General features: G+C 35.2%; 1 non-coding gene across 1 annotated transcript; it reads right to left on the bottom strand.

Moving 5' to 3' along the window:
* Positions 1–10,384: 10,384 nt before the first annotated feature.
* Positions 10,385–10,491, bottom strand: LOC139874081 (small nucleolar RNA R71). The gene has a single exon (XR_011767784.1). It is a non-coding gene; the product is annotated as a small nucleolar RNA R71 (small nucleolar RNA).
* Between the last annotated feature and the right edge of the window lie 8,813 nt (positions 10,492–19,304).

Below are 19,304 nucleotides of genomic sequence, written 5' to 3'. Positions count from 1 at the left end.
ATGAATCTAACTCTTGTTTATTTTACAGTATAAAAACACAAAATGGATAGACAACCCAATATTTTAAGAGACCTACCCGGAGACATGATTGATGAAATCTTGTCTAGAGTCGGTCAGAATTCCTCGGCACAACTATTTAAGGCGAGATCAGTTTGTAAGACATTCGAAGAACATTCCAAGAATGCCTTGGTTTATAAAAGGCTTTCGTTCGAAAGATGGGGGATATCACATTGGGAAATCCATAAGTTACGATGTGTTTACTTTGACGCATATATTGCGGGGAACCCAAATTCTATTTTACGCAACGGGTTAAGAAATTATTTTGACTTAGTATATCCGAATATAGGACTTCGTGATTTAGAAAAAGCGGCTAACATGCAACATAAAGAAGCATGTTATGCTTACGGGTTAGTAATGTTCGCTTCTCACCAAAGTGAGAACTAGAACATCGGGCTACAACTATTAAACAAAACGTTCCCACAAGTGACGGAGTCGGTAATTGGGGTAAGAAATGAGGTTTTTAGGCTATTACGAAACTGTTGGTCATTACGTAACCCTCGTCCCTTTGATGACGTTACAACACGCTGTCTTATCAACGGCCATAACGGTTATGTTCCACAAGACCAAGGATGGGAAGTAGTCCTAGTAAAACCAGAATGCATGACTTGTTTCTGGAGGTATGAATTACGTGTCTTTATTGCCTTTGCTGAACGACTTGTGTACTAGCTAGAATTATCTTCACAACTATCTTGTATCAAAGTTATTGTGTGCTATATTTCATGCTTTATGTAAAATAAGCGGTATTGTAAGTTTGTAAAATATTGTATAAAAGTTTGAACGCGAAATATTATTACAATCAGTTTTTCATATAGAATTGTAGTATTTGAATTGTATATTAGCTACTAAGTATGAACTTAACGGGTAGGTACTACCCGAATTTAAATTTATAAAACGCTAATATGAAGAAAAAGCTTTTATAAATGAGTTCATATTATGCTACGAAATACTATTAACTACTCTCAATATTATGATTAACTTGTTCCATTTGACTATTTCGAAGGAAATGGCACCGACTACTCGACACACCGTGAATATGAATGAAGAGGAATTCCGTACTTTTCTAGCTTCAAACATAGCCGCAGTACAGGCTGCGCTACATACCAACAATAACCTTGGATCTGGCAGTACAGGAAATCGTGTAGGATGCACCTACAAAGAATTCACTGCCTGCAAACCTTTGGAATTTGATGGACCCGAAGGACCGATCGGATTGAAACGGTGGACTGAGAAGGTCGAATCGGTGTTTGCCATAAGTAAGTGTACTGAAGAGGATAAAGTGAAGTACGCTACGCATACCTTCACAGGTTCTGCGTTAACATGGTGGAATACCTATCTAGAGCAAGTAGGACAAGACGATGCGTACGCACTACCGTGGTCAGCATTCAAGCACTTGATGAACGAGAAGTACCGTCCCAGAACCGAGGTCAATAAGCTCAAGACAGAACTTAGAGGGTTACGAACCCAAGGATTTGATATTACCACGTACGAAAGACGATTCACAGAATTGTGCCTATTGTGTCCGGGAGCATTCGAAGATGAGGAAGAGAAGATCGACGCGTTTGTGAAAGGATTACCGGAAAGAATCTAAGAAGATATAAGTTCACACGAGCCCGCCTCCATACAATAGGCATGTAGAATGGCTCACAAACTAGTGAACCAGATTGAAGAAAGAATTAAAGAACAGACTGCTGAAGAGGCCAATGTGAAGCAAGTCAAAAGAAAGTGGGAGGAAAACGGTGATAAGAATCACCAATACAACAACAACAGCAATTACAACAATAATCGCAACAATTATCCCAACAATCGCAACATCAATCGCAACTACAACAAACGGCCCAACAACAACAACAACAACAACAACAACAACAACAACAACAACAACAACAACAACAACAACAACAACAACAACAACAACAACAGCAACTACAACAATCATCCCAACAACAATAATAACCGCAACAACAACAACAATCAGAAGCAGCTATGCCAAAGGTGTGAAAATTATCACTCGGGGTTCTGCACCAAATTTTGCAACAAGTGTAAAAGAAATGGTCATAGCGCGGCGAAGTGTGAGGTCTACGGACCAGGGGTTAATAGAACAAAAGGAACAAATGGTGTCGGAACGAGTAATGGCGGAGCAAGTAGTGTCGGAGCAAGTTATGCCAATGTAGTTTGTTATAAATGTGGAAAACCGGGCCACATTATTAGAAATTGCCCGAACCAGGAGAACACGAATGGACAAGGCCGCGGAAGAGTTTTCAATATTAATGCGGCAGAGGCACAGGAAGACCCAGAGCTTGTTATGGGTACGTTTCTTATTGACAATAAATCTGCTTACGTTTTATTTGATTCGGGTGCGGATAGAAGCTATATGAGTAGAGATTTTTGTGCTAAATTAAGTTGTCCATTGACGCCTTTGGATAGTAAATTTTTACTCGAATTAGCAAATGGTAAATTAATTTCAGCAGATAATATATGTCGGAATCAAGAAATTAAACTGGTTAGCGAAACATTTAAGATTGATTTGATACCAGTAGAGTTAGGGAGTTTTGATGTGATAATTGGTATGGACTGGTTGAAAGAAGTGAAAGCAGAGATCGTTTGTTACAAAAATGCAATTCGCATTATACGAGAAAAAGGAAAACCCTTAATGGTGTACGGAGAAAAGGGCAACACGAAGCTACATATTATTAGTAATTTGAAGGCACACAAACTAATAAGAAAAGGTTGCTATGCTGTTCAAGCACACGTTGAGAAAGTACAAACTGAAGAAAAGAGCATCAATGATGTTCCCATTGCAAAAGAATTTCCCGATGTATTTCCGAAAGAATTACCGGGATTACCCCCACAGCGATCCGTTGAATTTCAAATAGATCTTGTACCAGGAGCTGCACCAATAGCTCGTACTCCTTACAGACTCGCACCCAGCGAGATGAAAGAACTGCAAAGCCAATTACAAGAACTTTTAGAGCGTGGTTTCATTCGACCAAGCACATCACCATGGGGAGCTCCTGTTTTGTTTGTCAAGAAGAAAGATGGTACATTCAGGTTGTGTATCGACTACCGAGAGTTGAACAAACTTACCATCAAGAACCGCTACCCACTACCGAGAATCGACGACTTATTTGATCAACTACAAGGCCCGTCTGTTTATTCAAAGATTGACTTACGTTCCGGGTATCATCAAATGCGGGTGAAAGAAGATTATATTCCAAAGACTGCTTTCAGAACACGTTACGGTCATTACGAATTTATGATCATGCCGTTTGGTTTAACTAATGCACCAGCTGTGTTCATGGACCTTATGAACCGAGTGTGTGGACCATACCTTGACAAGTTTGTCATTATTTTCATTGATGACATACTTATTTACTCAAAGAATGACCAAGAACACGGTGAACATTTGAGAAAGGTGTTAGAAGTATTGAGGAAGGAAGAATTGTACGCTAAGTTTTCAAAGTGTGCATTTTGGTTGGAAGAAGTTCAATTCCTCGGTCACATAGTGAACAAAGAAGGTATTAAGGTGGATCCGGCAAAGATAGAAACTGTTGAAAAGTGGGAAACCCCGAAAACTCCGAAACACATACGCCAGTTTTTAGGACTAGCTGGTTACTACAGAAGGTTCATCCAAGTCTTTTCCAGAATAGCAAAACCCTTGACTGCATTAACGCATAAAGGGAAGAAATTTGAATGGAATGATGAACAAGAGAAAGCGTTTCAGTTATTGAAGAAAAAGCTAACTACAACACCTATATTGTTATTGACTGAAGGGAATGATGATTTTGTGATTTATTGTGATGCATCAAAGCAAGGTCTCGGTTGTGTATTAATGCAACGAACGAAGGTGGTTGCTTATGCGTCTAGACAATTGAAGATTCACAAAAAAAATTATACGACGCATGATTTGGAATTAGGCGCGGTTGTTTTTGCATTAAAGACTTGGAGGCACTACTTATATGGGGTCAAAAGTATTATATATACCGACAACAAAAGTCTTCAACACATATTTAATCAGAAACAACTGAATATGAGGCAGCGTAGGTGGATTGAATTATTGAATGATTACGACTTTGAGATTCGTTACCACCCGGGGAAGGCAAATGTGGTAGCCGATGCCTTGAGCAGGAAGGACAGAGAACCCATTCGAGTAAAATCTATGAATATAATGATTCATAATAACCTTACTACTCAAATAAAGGAGGCACAACAAGGAGTTTTAAAAGAAGGAAATTTAAAGGATGAAATACCCAAAGGATCGGAGAAGCATCTTAATATTCGGGAAGACGGAACCCGGTATAGGGCTGAAAGGATTTGGGTACCAAAATTTGGAGATATGAGAGAAATGGTACTTAGAGAAGCTCATAAAACCAGATACTCAATACATCCTGGAACGGGGAAGATGTACAAGGATCTCAAGAAACATTTTTGGTGGCCGGGTATGAAAGCCGATGTTGCTAAATACGTAGGAGAATGTTTGACGTGTTCTAAGGTTAAAGCTGAGCATCAGAAACCATCAGGTCTACTTCAACAACCCGAAATCCCAGAATGGAAATGGGAAAACATTACCATGGATTTCATCACTAAATTGCCAAGGACTGCAAGTGGTTTTGATACTATTTGGGAAATAGTTGATCGTCTCACCAAATCAGCACACTTCCTGCCAATAAGAGAAGATGACAAGATGGAGAAGTTAGCACGACTGTATTTGAAGGAAGTCGTCTCCAGACATGGAATACCAATCTCTATTATCTCTGATAGGGATGGCAGATTTATTTCAAGATTCTGGCAGACATTACAGCAAGCATTAGGAACTCGTCTAGACATGAGTACTGCCTATCATCCACAAACTGATGGGCAGAGCGAAAGGACGATACAAACGCTTGAAGACATGCTACGAGCATATGTTATTGATTTCGGAAACAGTTGGGATCGACATCTACCATTAGCAGAATTTTCCTACAACAACAGCTACCATTCAAGCATTGAGATGGCGCCGTTTGAAGCACTTTATGGTAGAAAGTGCAGGTCTCCGATTTGTTAGAGTTTAGTGGGGGATAGACAGATTACGGGTCCGGAGATTATACAAGAAACTACCGAGAAGATCATCCAAATTCAACAACGGTTGAAAACCGCCCAAAGTCGACAAAAGAGCTACGCTGACATTAAAAGAAAAGATATAGAATTTGAAATTGGAGAGATGGTCATGCTTAAAGTTGCACCTTGGAAAGGCGTTGTTCGATTTGGTAAACGAGGGAAATTAAATCCAAGGTATATTGGACAATTCAAGATTATTGATCGTGTCGGACCAGTAGCTTACCGACTTGAGTTACCTCAACAACTCGCGGCTGTACATAACACTTTCCACGTCTCGAATTTGAAGAAATGTTTTGCTAAAGAAGATCTCACTATTCCGTTAGATGAAATCCAAATCAACGAAAAACTCCAATTCATTGAAGAACCCGTCGAAATAATGGATCGTGAGGTTAAAAGACTTAAGCAAAACAAGATACCAATTGTTAAGGTTTGATGGAATGCTCGTAGAGGACCCGAGTTCACCTGGGAGCATGAAGATTAGATGAAGAAGAAATACCCGCATCTATTTCCAGAAGATTCGTCAACACCTTCAACAGCTTAAAATTTCGGGACGAAATTTATTTAACGGGTAGGTACTGTAGTGACCCGAACTTTTCCATGTTTATGTATATTAATTGAGATTGATATTTACATGATTAAATATTTCCAACATGTTAAGCAATCAAACTTGTTAAGACTTGATTAATTGAAATATGTTTCATATAGACAATTGACCACCCAAGTTGACCGGCGATTCACGAACGTTAAAACTTGTAAAAATGACATGACGATATATATATGGGTATACATATGGTTAACATGAGATTATGATAAGTAAATAGTATCTCCATAAGTATATTAACAATGAGTTATATACATATAAACAAGACTACTAACTTAAGGATTTCGAAACGAGACATATATGTAACGATTATCGTTGTAACGACATTTAAATGTATATATATCATATTAAGATATATTAATATATCATAATATCATGATAATATAATAATTTAACATCTCATTAGATATAATAAACAATGGGTTAACAACATTAATTGAGATCATTAACTTAAAGATTTCAAAACAACACTTACATGTAACGACTAACGATGACTTAACGACTCAGTTAAAAGTATATACATGTAGTGTATTTAGATGTATTAAAATACTTTTGGAAGACTTCAAGACATATATCAAAACACTCATACTTAACGAAAATGGTTACAGTTACTTTCACATTCTTTTCTTTCATCAAGAATTCTAGTCGTATTCTTACCCGTATTATACACAGCTTCAAAACATACTTACTATGGGTATATACCAATAGGAACTAGCATGGAATTCCACTCTTGATTATGTCATGTATGACTAATCAATTTTAACTTCTACCATGAGCTAGTCAACTAACTAGAACTCCTTTTAACCCCACTCACCACTCACCAATTACCACTCATCATTCACTCCATTTCACTTCCAATTCTCTTTCTAATTCTCTCTCAACACACACACACTATTATGAACGTATTTTTCCAGTAGTTAATCATCATCTTCATCAAAAATCACTTCAAGAATCAAGCTATAATCATCATAGGAAGAACACTTCAAGAACACTTCAAAAATCCCTTCAAGTTTACTAATTTACTTCCAAGCTTTCTAATCCATTCCAAGTAATCATCTAAGATCAAGAAACCTTTGTTATATACAGTAGGTTATCTTTCTTATTCAAGGTAATATTCATATTCAAACTTTGATTCAATTTCTATAACTATAAACTAGCTTAATTCGAGTAAAAATCTTACTTGAACTTGTTTTTGTGTCATGATCCTACTTCAAGAACTTTCAAGCCATCCAAGATCCTTTGAAGCTAGATCATTTCTTGTCACTTCCAGTAGGTTTACCTACTAAACTTGAGGTAGTAATGATGTTCATAACATCATTCGATTCATATATATAAAACTATCTTATTCGAAGGTTTAAACTCGTAATCACTAGAACATAGTTTAGTTAATTCTAAACTTGTTCGCAAACAAAAGTTAATCCTTCTAACTTGACTTTTAAAATTAACTACACACATGTTCTATATCTATATGATATGCTAACTTAATGATTTAAAACCTGGAAACACGAAAAACACCGTAAAACCGAATTTACGCCGTCGTAGTAACACCGCGGGCTGTTTTGGGTTAGTTAATTAAAAACTATGATAAACTTTGATTTAAAAGTTGTTATTCTGAGAAAATAATTTTTATTATGAACATGAAACTATATCCAAAAATTATGGTTAAACTCAAAGTGAAAGTATGATTTCTAAAATGGTCATCTAGACGTCGTTCTTTCGACTGAAATGACTACCTTTACAAAAACGACTTGTAACTTATTTTTCCGACTATAAACCTATACTTTTCTGTTTAGATTCATAAAATAGAGTTCAATATGAAATCATAGCAATTTGATTCACTCAAAACGGATTTAAAATGAAGAAGTTATGGGTAAAACAAGATTGGATAATTTTTCTCATTTTAGCTACGTGAAAATTGGTAACAAATCTATTCCAACCATAACTTAATCAACTTGTATTTTATATTATGTAATCTTGAGATACCATAGACACGTATACAATGTTTCGACCTATCATGTCGACACATCTATATATATTTCAGAACAACCATAGACACTCTATATGTGAATGTTGGAGTTAGCTATACAGGGTTGAGGTTGATTCTAAAATATATATAGTTTGAGTTGTGATCAATACTGAGATACGTATACACTGGGTCGTGGATTGATTCAAGATAATATTTATCGATTTATTTCTGTACATCTAACTGTGGACAACTAGTTGTAGGTTACTAACGAGGACAGCTGACTTAATAAACTTAAAACATCAAAATATATTAAAAGTGTTGTAAATATATTTTAAACATACTTTGATATATATGTATATATTGTTATAGGTTCGTGAATCAACCAGTGGCCAAGTCTTACTTTCCGACGAAGTAAAAATCTGTGAAAGTGAGTTATAGTCCCACTTTTAAAATCTAATATTTTTGGGATGAGAATACATGCAGGTTTTATAAATGATTTACAAAATAGACACAAGTACGTGAAACTACATTCTATGGTTGAATTATCGAAATTGAATATGCCCCTTTTTATTAAGTCTGGTAATCTAAGAATTAGGGAACAGACACCCTAATTGACGCGAATCCTAAGGATAGATCTATTGGGCCTAACAAACCCCATCCAAAGTACCGGATGCTTTAGTACTTCGAAATTTATATCATATCTGAAGGGTGTCCCGGAATGATGGGGATATTCTTATATATGCATCTTGTTAATGTCGGTTACCAGGTGTTCACCATATGAATGATTTTTATCTCTATGTATGGGATGTGTATTGAAATATAAAATCTTGTGGTCTATTGTTATGATTTGATATATATAGGTTAAACCTATAACTCACCAACATTTTTGTTGACGTTTAAAGCATGTTTATTCTCAGGTGAATATTAAGAGCTTCCGCTGTTGCATACTAAAATAAGGACAAGATTTGGAGTCCATGTTTGTATGATATTGTGTAAAAACTGCATTCAAGAAACTGATTTCGATGTAACATATTTGTATTGTAAACCATTATGTAATGGTCGTGTGTAAACAGGATATTTTAGATTATCATTATTTGATAATCTACGTAAAGCTTTTTAAACCTTTATTTATGAAATAAAGGTTATGGTTTATTTTAAAAATGAATGCAGTCTTTGAAAAATGTCTCATATAGAGGTCAAAACCTCGCAACGAAATCAATTAATATGGAACATTTTTAATCAATAAGAACGGGACATTTCAGTTTTAGCGTAATATTTGTATTTTTAGCTCATATTTAGTTTTAAACTTAGTTTTTGCCATAGTTATTTTTACTTCTAGATTTTTAGGCTTTGCCGTAGAATCCCTTAAGTGCTTTTTCTTTAGATTAAGATTTAGGTGCTTTAGAATTTTGCGACGCCTTTTTAAGTTTTAGTACCTTTTTAAGATATTGCCATTTGGAATATAGTTTTTCCTATAAGCCTTAATATTTTTAGACGCCTTTTACCTATGTATCAATTATCATTCCAATTAGTAATCTCAATTTGCGATTATAATTTTAAGTTAGTTGTAGTGATAAGGTTGGGTTAGTCAAGTGTTTTTAAGTTTTATAAGTTTCTTTTATTTTTCCGTCGCCTTTTATTTTTCTTTCTTATTTTTCTTTTTCGATCTTTTTCCGACGAACTCTTTTTCTTTCTTATTTCTCGCCATTCTAGTTTTTAGGACATAGAGTTTTTATTCTACTTCTTATCTAAATTTCTTAAAATTACGAAAATTTATTTTAAGTGGTTAAATTGATAGACATCAAAATTTTCTGGTTCGTAGTAATAGTTGGATTTGTATGTGGACCGGGTTATTGGAGCCAAACAGTCCTCAATTATATTGAGACCAAACGAATCCTGCCCCTCTGCTGCATCTTTTGGCTATTCAAAACGTGGGCAAAATCAGAAAAGTCTATTGATTGGATAACTTATTATAATTTTTCTTTCCTTTTAAAAACTAATAGGATATTCAGTGAATGCACCGAGCAAGACGTTCATCACCTTTTGTACGTTCACCACCTGTAACTAGATCAAGACATCTAACTAATATTGTCGCCGTTGATAATCCATTTTTTGAACCCAACCTCACAATTGAGAATCCGGAGAATATTCAGGGACGATTCGTAGATCCTGAACCACTAAACTTTCCTCCGGAACCACCAATCATTCAAACAGAGATTGTTGAGGAACGAACCATTAAATCAGAATCCTCTAGTGATTCCGATTCAACAAATTCAATTATGGAAGTAACAGAACCATTAAGTATGGAAGACCAAATGAGAGCTAAACGCACTGGCCAAGGTCACGCAATTACTCATCCAGACATTAATGCGCCAGATTATGAAATCAAAGGACAAATTCTACACATGGTGACTAATCAATGCCAATTTAGTGGTGCGCCGAAGGAAAATCCAAATGAACATCTACGTACCTTTAATAGGATCTGCACACTATTTAAAATCCGAAAAGTAGAGGATGAATAGATATATCTCATGTTATTTCCCTGGACTTTAAAGGGAGAAGCCAAAGATTGGTTGGAATCGTTACCTGAAGGGGCGATCGATACATGGGACGTTTTAGTTGAAAATTTTCTTAAACAATTCTTTCCGGCATCTAAAGCCGTAAGACTTCAAGAAGAAATTGTTACGTTCACACAGAAACCAAATGAAACTCTATATGAGGCGTGGACAAGATTTGGAAAATTATTGAGAGGATGTCCACAACATGGTTTAGACACCTGTCAAATAGTACAAATATTCTACCAAGGATGCGACATCACTACAAGGAAAGACATAGATATAGCAGCTGGTGGTTCTATTATGAAGAAAACAGAAACTGATGCTTATAAAATTATTGATAACACTACTTCCCACTCACATGAGTGGCACCAAGAAAAAGATATCGTTAGATCATCTAAAGCAGCTAGAGCCGATTCTAGCCATGACTTAGATTCCATTTCCGCAAAGATAGATGTTGTCGAGAGACGAATGGAAAAGATGACTAAAGATATTCACTCAATACGAATTAGTTGTGAGCAGTGTGGAGGACCACATTTGACAAAAGATTGTCTCAGTATTGAATTAACAATGGAACAAAGAGAGAATATTTCATACATAAACCAAAGGCCTCGAAATAATTATCAGAATAATTATCAACCGCCAAGACCGATTTACAATCAAAACCAGAATTATAACCAAAATATTCCATACAACAACCAACAAGGTCCTAGCAATCAACAAGTATCCAATAATACTTACAATCAGCAAAGACCTAATTTTCAAAATAAACCACCACAACAAACCGATGATAAAAATCCGAATTTAGAAGATATGATGACGAAGCTAGTTGAAACTCAAACGCAGTTTTTCACATCTCAAAAACAAACCAATGAACAAAATGCTCAAGCATTTAGAAATCAACAAGCTTCTATTCAAAATCTGGAACAAGAAGTAAGTAACCTAGCAAGGTTAATAGGTGAAAGAAAACCGGGAAGTTTACCTAGTGATACAAATGCTAATCCCCGAAATGAAACAGCTAAAGTTATTACCACGAGAAGTGGTACAACACTTAAACCACCTGAAATATCTGTAACTTCTGATGAAACTATTCCTACTCCACAAGAACCACAACCTGAACAAGATAAGGAAACAGAACCGGTAGTTGAAAAGGTTAATGAAGATAACACAGTTAAGGATAAACCTTATGTTAAACCATACCAACCACCACTTCCTTACCCGAGTAAAATGAAGAAAGAGAAACTTGAAGCCGAGCAATCCAAATTCTTGGATATGTTTAAACAGATAAATGTAAATCTTCCTTTCATTGATGTGATTTCAGGAATGCCTAGATATGCTAAATTCTTGAAAGATCTGATCACGAATAGAAAGAAAATGGAAGAACTCTCGGCTGTTACTATGAATGCTAATTGTTCAGCAGTGCTGTTGAATAAGATACCAGAAAAACTATCTGATCCAGGAAGTTTCACAATTCCATGTTTTCTGGGTAGTCTTAGTTCAATAGAAGCATTAGCAGATTTAGGTGCTAGTATAAATTTAATGCCGTATTCACTATACGCTAAACTAGACCTTGGAGAATTGAAACCAACTAGAATAAGTATACAACTAGCCGATCGATCAATAAAATATCCTAGAGGGGTAATGGAGAACATGCTAGTTAAAGTTGGTACTTTAGTATTTCCAGTAGATTTTTTTGTTCTAGACATGGAAGAAGATTCTCAAGTTCCTCTCATATTAGGAAGACCATTCTTAAACACGGCTAAAGCAATGATAGACGTGTTCGGTAAGAAATTGACCCTAAGTATAGAGGACGAGAGTGTTACCTTTTCAGTTGATAGAGCAATGCAACAACCACAATCTGCAGATGATAAATGTTATTATATTTAAACTATAGATTCACATGCAGAATTATTAGAAGAATTTCCAGAATTACAAGGAACAGGAGAATGTTCTTTAGGAGAAGGTAATGAACCAATTAATGAAGCTGAAATGTTAGCTACACTAATAGCTAATGGATATGAACCACCAACAGAAGAAATTCAAATGCTAAAAGAAGAAGACAGATATCGATATAAATCATCGATAGAAGGACCTCCGAAATTAGAGTTAAAGCCACTTCCAAACCATTTGGAATACGCTTATTTACATGGTGAATCTGAATTACCTGTAATAATATCGTCTTCTCTTACTGAAAATGAGAAATCACAACTCATTTCTGTGTTGAAAGCTCATAAACCAGCCATTGCATGGAAGATTCATGATATTAAAGGAATAAGTCCTTCGTATTGCACACATAAAATCCTTATGGAAGAAGGTCATAAAACGTATGTGCAACGCCAACGAAGACTAAATCCTAATATGCAAGATGTAGTTAAGAAAGAGATTATTAAACTGCTAGATGCAGGTTTAATATATCCAATTTCTGATAGTCTATGGGTAAGCCCAGTTCAATGCGTACCTAAGAAGGGTGGCATGACTGTCATTACAAATGAAAAAAATGAGCTTATTCCTACAAGGACTGTAACAGGATGGCGTGTATGTATTGATTATCGAAAATTAAATGACGCCACCAGAAAAGATCACTTTCCCTTACCTTTCATTGATCAAATGTTGGAAAGATTAGCCGGAAATAGTTACTATTGTTTTCTAGATGGATTTTTCGGATATTTTCAAATTCCAATAGCACCCGAAGATCAAGAGAAAACCACATTCACGTGTCCTTATGGTACTTTTGCTTACAAACGCATGCCATTTGGACTTCGCAACGCCCCTGCAACCTTTCAAAGGTGCATGATGGCAATTTTTCACGACATGATAGAAGAATGCATGGAAGTTTTCATGGATGACTTTTCAGTCTTCGGTGATACATTTGAATCATGTCTAGTTAATCTTGAACGAATGCTGATTAGATGCGAACAGTCAAATCTAGTACTTAATTGGGAGAAATGTCATTTCATGGTTAAAGAAGGCATTGTTCTTGGACATAAAATTTAAAAGGAAGGAATTGAAGTGGATAGAGCTAAAGTAGATGTAATTGCTAAACTTCCACATCCAACTAATGTTAGAAGAGTTAGGAGTTTTCTAGGGCATGCCGGTTTTTACCGACGTTTCATAAAAGATTTTTCTAAAATTGCCACTCCTATGAATAAACTCCTAGAAAAGGATGCTCCATTCATCTTTTCAGATGAATGTATCAAATCTTTTAATATTCTTAAAGAGAAACTCACTAATGCGCCGATCATGATAACACCAAATTGGAATCTACCATTTGAACTAATGTGCGATGCAAGTGATTTTGCAATGGGAGCCGTTTTAGGACAAAGGATTGAAAAACGATTTCAACCCTATATATTATGCTAGTAAGACGTTACAAGGAGCACAAACGAACTATACAACTACTGAAAAAGAACTCCATGCTATTGTCTTTGCTTTTGAAAAATTTCGATCATATCTCGTTCTAGCAAAAACAGTGGTCTATACCGACCATTCTGCTCTTAAATACCTATTTTTGAAACAAGATGCTAAACCACGATTAATCCGTTGGATCTTACTCTTACAAGAGTTCGATATTGAAATCCGAGATAAAAAAGGAACAAAAAATCTCGCCGCTGATCATCATTCTCGTCTTGAAAATTCTGAGTTAGAAGTTCTAAATGAATCGGCCATACGAGACAACTTTCCTGATGAATATCTATTGAAGATAGATTATGATGAAATACCATGGTTTGCAGACTATGCAAACTACTTAGTATGTGGATTCCTTGAAAAAGGATTATCGTACCAAAAATGAAAGAAATTCTTCAGTGATATAAAACACTATTTCTGGGAAGATCCACATTTGTTTAAAAGTTGTCCAGATGGAATAATACGCCGATGTGTATTCGGAGATGAAGCCAGTAAAATATTAAACCATTGTCACACAGGACCAACAGGAGGGCATTATGGGCCTCAATTAACAGCAAGAAAAGTTTATGAAGCTGGATTCTATTGGCCTACAATTTACAAAGACGCACACCTTCTTTGCAAATCCTGTGATGCTTGTCAAAGGGCCGGAAAAATAAGTCAACGTGATGAAATGCCACAAAATATTATCCAAGTATGTGAAGTATTTGACATTTGGGGTATTGACTTTATGGGTCCATTTCCAAAATCTCATAATAATCTATATATTCTCGTAGCCATTGATTATGTATCTAAATGGGCAGAAGCACAAGCTCTCCCAACTAACGATGCACGAGTTGTAGTCAACTTTTTAAAACGTCTTTTTGCAAGGTTTGGAACACCGAAAGCTTTAATAAGTGATCGGGGTACTCATTTCTGTAATAATCAACTTGAGAAAGTTCTCAAAAGATATGGAGTAACTCATAAAATCTCCACCGCATATCATCCACAAACAAGTGGACAAGTTAAAAATACCAACCGAGCTTTAAAACGTATTCTAGAGAAAACCGTAGGATCAAATCCGAAGGAATGGTCCATTAAATTAGAGGATGCTCTCTGGGCTTTTAGAACAGCCTACAAAACTCTAATTGGAACCACACCTTTTAGACTTGTTTATGGAAAAGCATGTCATCTTCCAGTAGAAATTGAACACAAAGCATTTTGGGCTTTGAAGACATGTAATCTTGATATACATGAAGCTGGACGTCTACGATTAAGTCAACTAAACGAATTAGAAGAGTTAAGACATGAAGCATACGAAAATTCATTAATCTATAAAGAAAAAATGAAGAAATGGCATGATAAAAGAATCAGAAGTTTAAAAGAATTTAAAGAAGGAGACAGAGTTCTTCTTTTCAATTCACGATTCAAGCTATTTCCTGGAAAATTGAAATCAAGATGGTCTGGACCATTCATAGTCAAAAGAGTTTTCCCATACGGAACGATAGAATTAATAAATTCAAATGGGATTGAATTTAAAGTTAATGGTCACAGAGTTAAACACTACATAGATAGTCCGATGGAATTCGACAATGAAGTTAATCACAATTTCGATACCACAGCTAACTAAGTGTGGGGAGAATCAAATCTTTAAGGATTTTATGTATTTCTGTTAGAGTTAGATTGTCTGTTTTCATGTAGTTCTCGAAAATGGAACCCCGAATGGTCTTTCCCTAGCAGACCCTAAAGAACTAGTCTTCTCCCCCCATTCTGAATTTTTTTTTTAGGAAATGAAGACTGCCTGTGAACTAAACCATGGTCTAATGCTACACGCTTTGATCACTAAACGTAATAATGACACACTACCGAGTGAAATAGTATCAGTAATCAGAGAAAGATTGGACGGAGTAAGAAAAGAATCCAGATGCGAAGATAATAAGTTACAATTTGGTAAAGGAAAATCAAAATCCGCAGCGAAAAGAAGAGCACGACACCTAGAAAGATGTCACAAATGCGGAAAATGGTCACATAGAGGTAAATGTTCAAATAATCAAACCTATTCAAATACCGAATTTGTTACTTTATGCAGAGACGGACCGTTCATATGTTTAGAAGAAAAAATACTGAATGCTCGAGGTTACGCCTATGTAGCTATGGAAAACCAATTAAACCGACTATCTTATGAATGGGATAGATCATATAACTAAGAATACTATCTCACAGGTAAGTCTGTACAATTTTTATTTTTTTTAACCTTTTGATAATAAACGCTAATTTGTTCGTTATAAAGTATTAAATTGGTATTAAATAAAATTAGGTTTGGCGACCGAAATTGTTGATATCATACAAAACTTTATTACATCACTGCGAAATTTAACGTTTATTCTTAAGGTATAAATATCTTTAATCAATCAACCCAAAATATTTCAAAAATTCGTCATTAGTTAAATTTGGTCATGGAACCGAAATTACTTTACCGAAAAGAGGGGCGCATATTTTTGATAATATTTGATTGATTAAAGTGGGATAAAAAGCCAAAAAGATTTTTAATTTTATTTTTACCATGTTTTTAAAATTAATATATAAATCTTAAATTAATATTGTAAACTTTGTAAAATCAATATATTCGAAAAATTAATATAAGTTTGGTGTGAATTTATAATATGAATTTTTAAATTAAGTTTGGTGTGAATTTTTAATTTTTAAAATATGAATTTTATTTTTATGCATTTTAAATTTAAGTTTGGTGTGAATTTTTAATATTAATTTTGAATTTTATGCATTTTTAAATTTAAGTTATGTGAAATTAAAAACAAAAATTTACTTTATTTCGCTAAGTTAAAAATATGATTTTTAAAATTCGTCGTAAGTTGAAGACTAGGTCTTTGAACCGAAATTGCTTTACCCGAGGGAGAGACGAGAACTTTTATTATCATTATTTTTAATCTTATTCAATTAAGGTATGCCAAAAAAATTAAAAAACCCAAAAATCTAAGCTTTTAAAACAATCGCTTGAAAAAGACAAATTTTAAAATTTTGTCGAAGGACGGACTAGGACATCGATCCGAAACGACCTCGTCCTAAAACAAAGGGAAACAAAATTTTAAAATTAATCACTTAATTGTTTTATAAGTTAAAGTTTAAAAAAAAAAAAAAAAAAAAAAGCCAAAAACACTGTAGCCGGGTACCCATGCGATCGCATGGGAATCACCCTATCCATCCATGCGATCGCATGGAGGCCAATTATAGGCCTGGTACATACAGACCAGCGGGTCTGTTTCTTCTCCACAAAACACACATATTCACGAAACTCACCCAAAAATTCACCAATTTTCGCCATTTTTCCACCGTAATTCATCAAATTTCTTGCTCTAATCATGCCTAGATTCTCATTCTTCAGCAAAATGGTAAAAATTACACCCCTAAATTCTATAAATTCCTAGTTTTTGTGATAATTACCAATTTTTTACCTAATGCAATTTTGTTAATTTCTAGTGTAATTAGTGTTAAATTGTTAGTATTTTATGCATGTATAACCTAGATTGATGCTATTTAACATGATTTGAAGCCAAAAACTTCAAAAATTTTAGAAATCTAGGGTTTGTGTTCTTGAGCAATTTGAGGCTTTTTGATATAAATAGGTTATGGCCGATTTTTGTCATGAATTATTGCTAAATTGAGTAGTGTAACATGTTTAGATAGTTAAATGATCCAAACAATGATCCTAAACATGATTTTTGGAGATTAAAGTGGACTTTTTAAGTCCAAAATTCATGAACTTGATTAATTTGATATATTTTCCATTTGATACTTGTTTAATTATTAGTAATGAATATTTTGACATGTTATTTGAGTTAAAAGCTTATGAACTTTGTATACATTTTCATATGTGCTTATTTGAAAAGAATAGAATTGTGAAAAATTGTGAAAATGTGTATAAGTTTAATTTTGATTTAACATGTTATAGTGATTGTTTTAAGTTGTTATTTTGCTAACACTAATGCATATTTGGATGCACAAATTTTGTATTTAATGTGTTTTGCAGAAAGCCGATACTGGAGGTTCAGGAGCATCATCATCTAGACGACCAGCACCAGCACCAGAACCAGAACCAGAAATGCAACACGAACAACAACCACAACAACAGCCAGATCAGCACATACCTTATTATGATTCGGTACAGTTTGTTGATGAATTCATAGTATTCCCAATGAGGTCGCCAGTAGAATTTCCAACGATTCCTGAGCACACTCTACATCCTAATCTGAGATTTGATAGAAGATGGAGAGATTACGAGACATATCAAAGGAACAAATTCAAATTGGTAACAAAAAATGTAGAGGTGCCAAGGGTAATCGATTGGGCCCTTTTAGAAACGGTCCATCTAGCTGACCATGTTAGACAGCTTTTAGTTCAAAGGTATGGCAGTTCTTCTTTTACAGATTGGGAACGTCTTTTCACCATTCGTAGACCTGTATATAAGGAATGGTGTGTTGAGTTGATGAGTACTGTATCACTTGTTACAAATATAGTTAGAATAGATGATAGAAGATTTCTTAGGTTTATCCTTGGCGGTAGGATGTACAGAATGTCCATGTTGGACATGGCCAGGGCCTTACAGATATATACTCCTGGTGAGTTGCTATTACCCGATTGTACAAATTTGATTCATTATGGTGAAAGGGTAGATAGTAACTTTGACGCTGACGCCATTTGGAGGCGTATGTCACATTTTGATGTTTTTACACGAGCAGGAGGACACTCCTATACACATATTGACAGAGCCGAGCTTCGTATTATTCATAGATTTTTGGCTAACTCGATTACACAGAGAGGTCATAATAAAGAAAAAATTACCTTACATGATTTATTCTGCCTAAAGTGTATTCGGGATCCTAGAAGCTTTGTCAATATACCTTACTGTGTTGCTTTTTATTTATCTAAAATGGTAGAGGGAATGCAGGACGGGAGTATAATAGGAGGAGGTATTTTTGTTACTCTCATTGGAGAGTATTTAGGTGTTGATAGGAACCAAGGGGGTCCATTACAGCTTTGTAGAGAACAGGTTGAGCCCTTAGGATTGAAAGTTTATGTGGGTGCTAAGGTATTGAAAAGTAAACGTAACCAGGCAGTACCCTATGAGGGATCTCATCCTCAGGTAGAGAGAGGCTCAGACGAGGAAATGGAGGAGGCGGAAGACATTAGAGATGTCTTTCGAGATGCTATTCTTGACGTCCACGTTCGTATAGATGAGGAAGCAATGACGAACGCGGCCAGACATAGTATGTATGAGCAGTGGAACTCCGAGCGAGTATACGAGGATTATAGGCAACGCCAACATGATAGCTGGTTAGTTCATCAGCACCAAATCATGAGCCAGCTATCATATCAGGTACCAAATAACTATGTACCTACTCGACCTGCTCATTTTCCGCCACATAGCCCCGATATCCGACCACCCTTTAACCGGTATGACTATAACCAAGCCTATCAGAACACCTATAACCAACAATGGAACCCACCTGACGAGATGAACTGGAACCCATATCCAGACTGATTTAGTTCCATTTGGTTATTTATATGATTTTTATGTTTTTATCTTTTTACTTATTCATGTTTAAACTTATGTTATTGAATATACTTATGT

This window comes from Rutidosis leptorrhynchoides, chromosome 10, assembly GCF_046630445.1.
Source record: "Rutidosis leptorrhynchoides isolate AG116_Rl617_1_P2 chromosome 10, CSIRO_AGI_Rlap_v1, whole genome shotgun sequence".
Classification (NCBI taxonomy): Eukaryota; Viridiplantae; Streptophyta; class Magnoliopsida; order Asterales; family Asteraceae; genus Rutidosis; species Rutidosis leptorrhynchoides.
The sequence above is the reverse complement of the archived record's forward strand: the minus strand, read 5'-3'. Positions and strand labels throughout refer to the sequence as shown.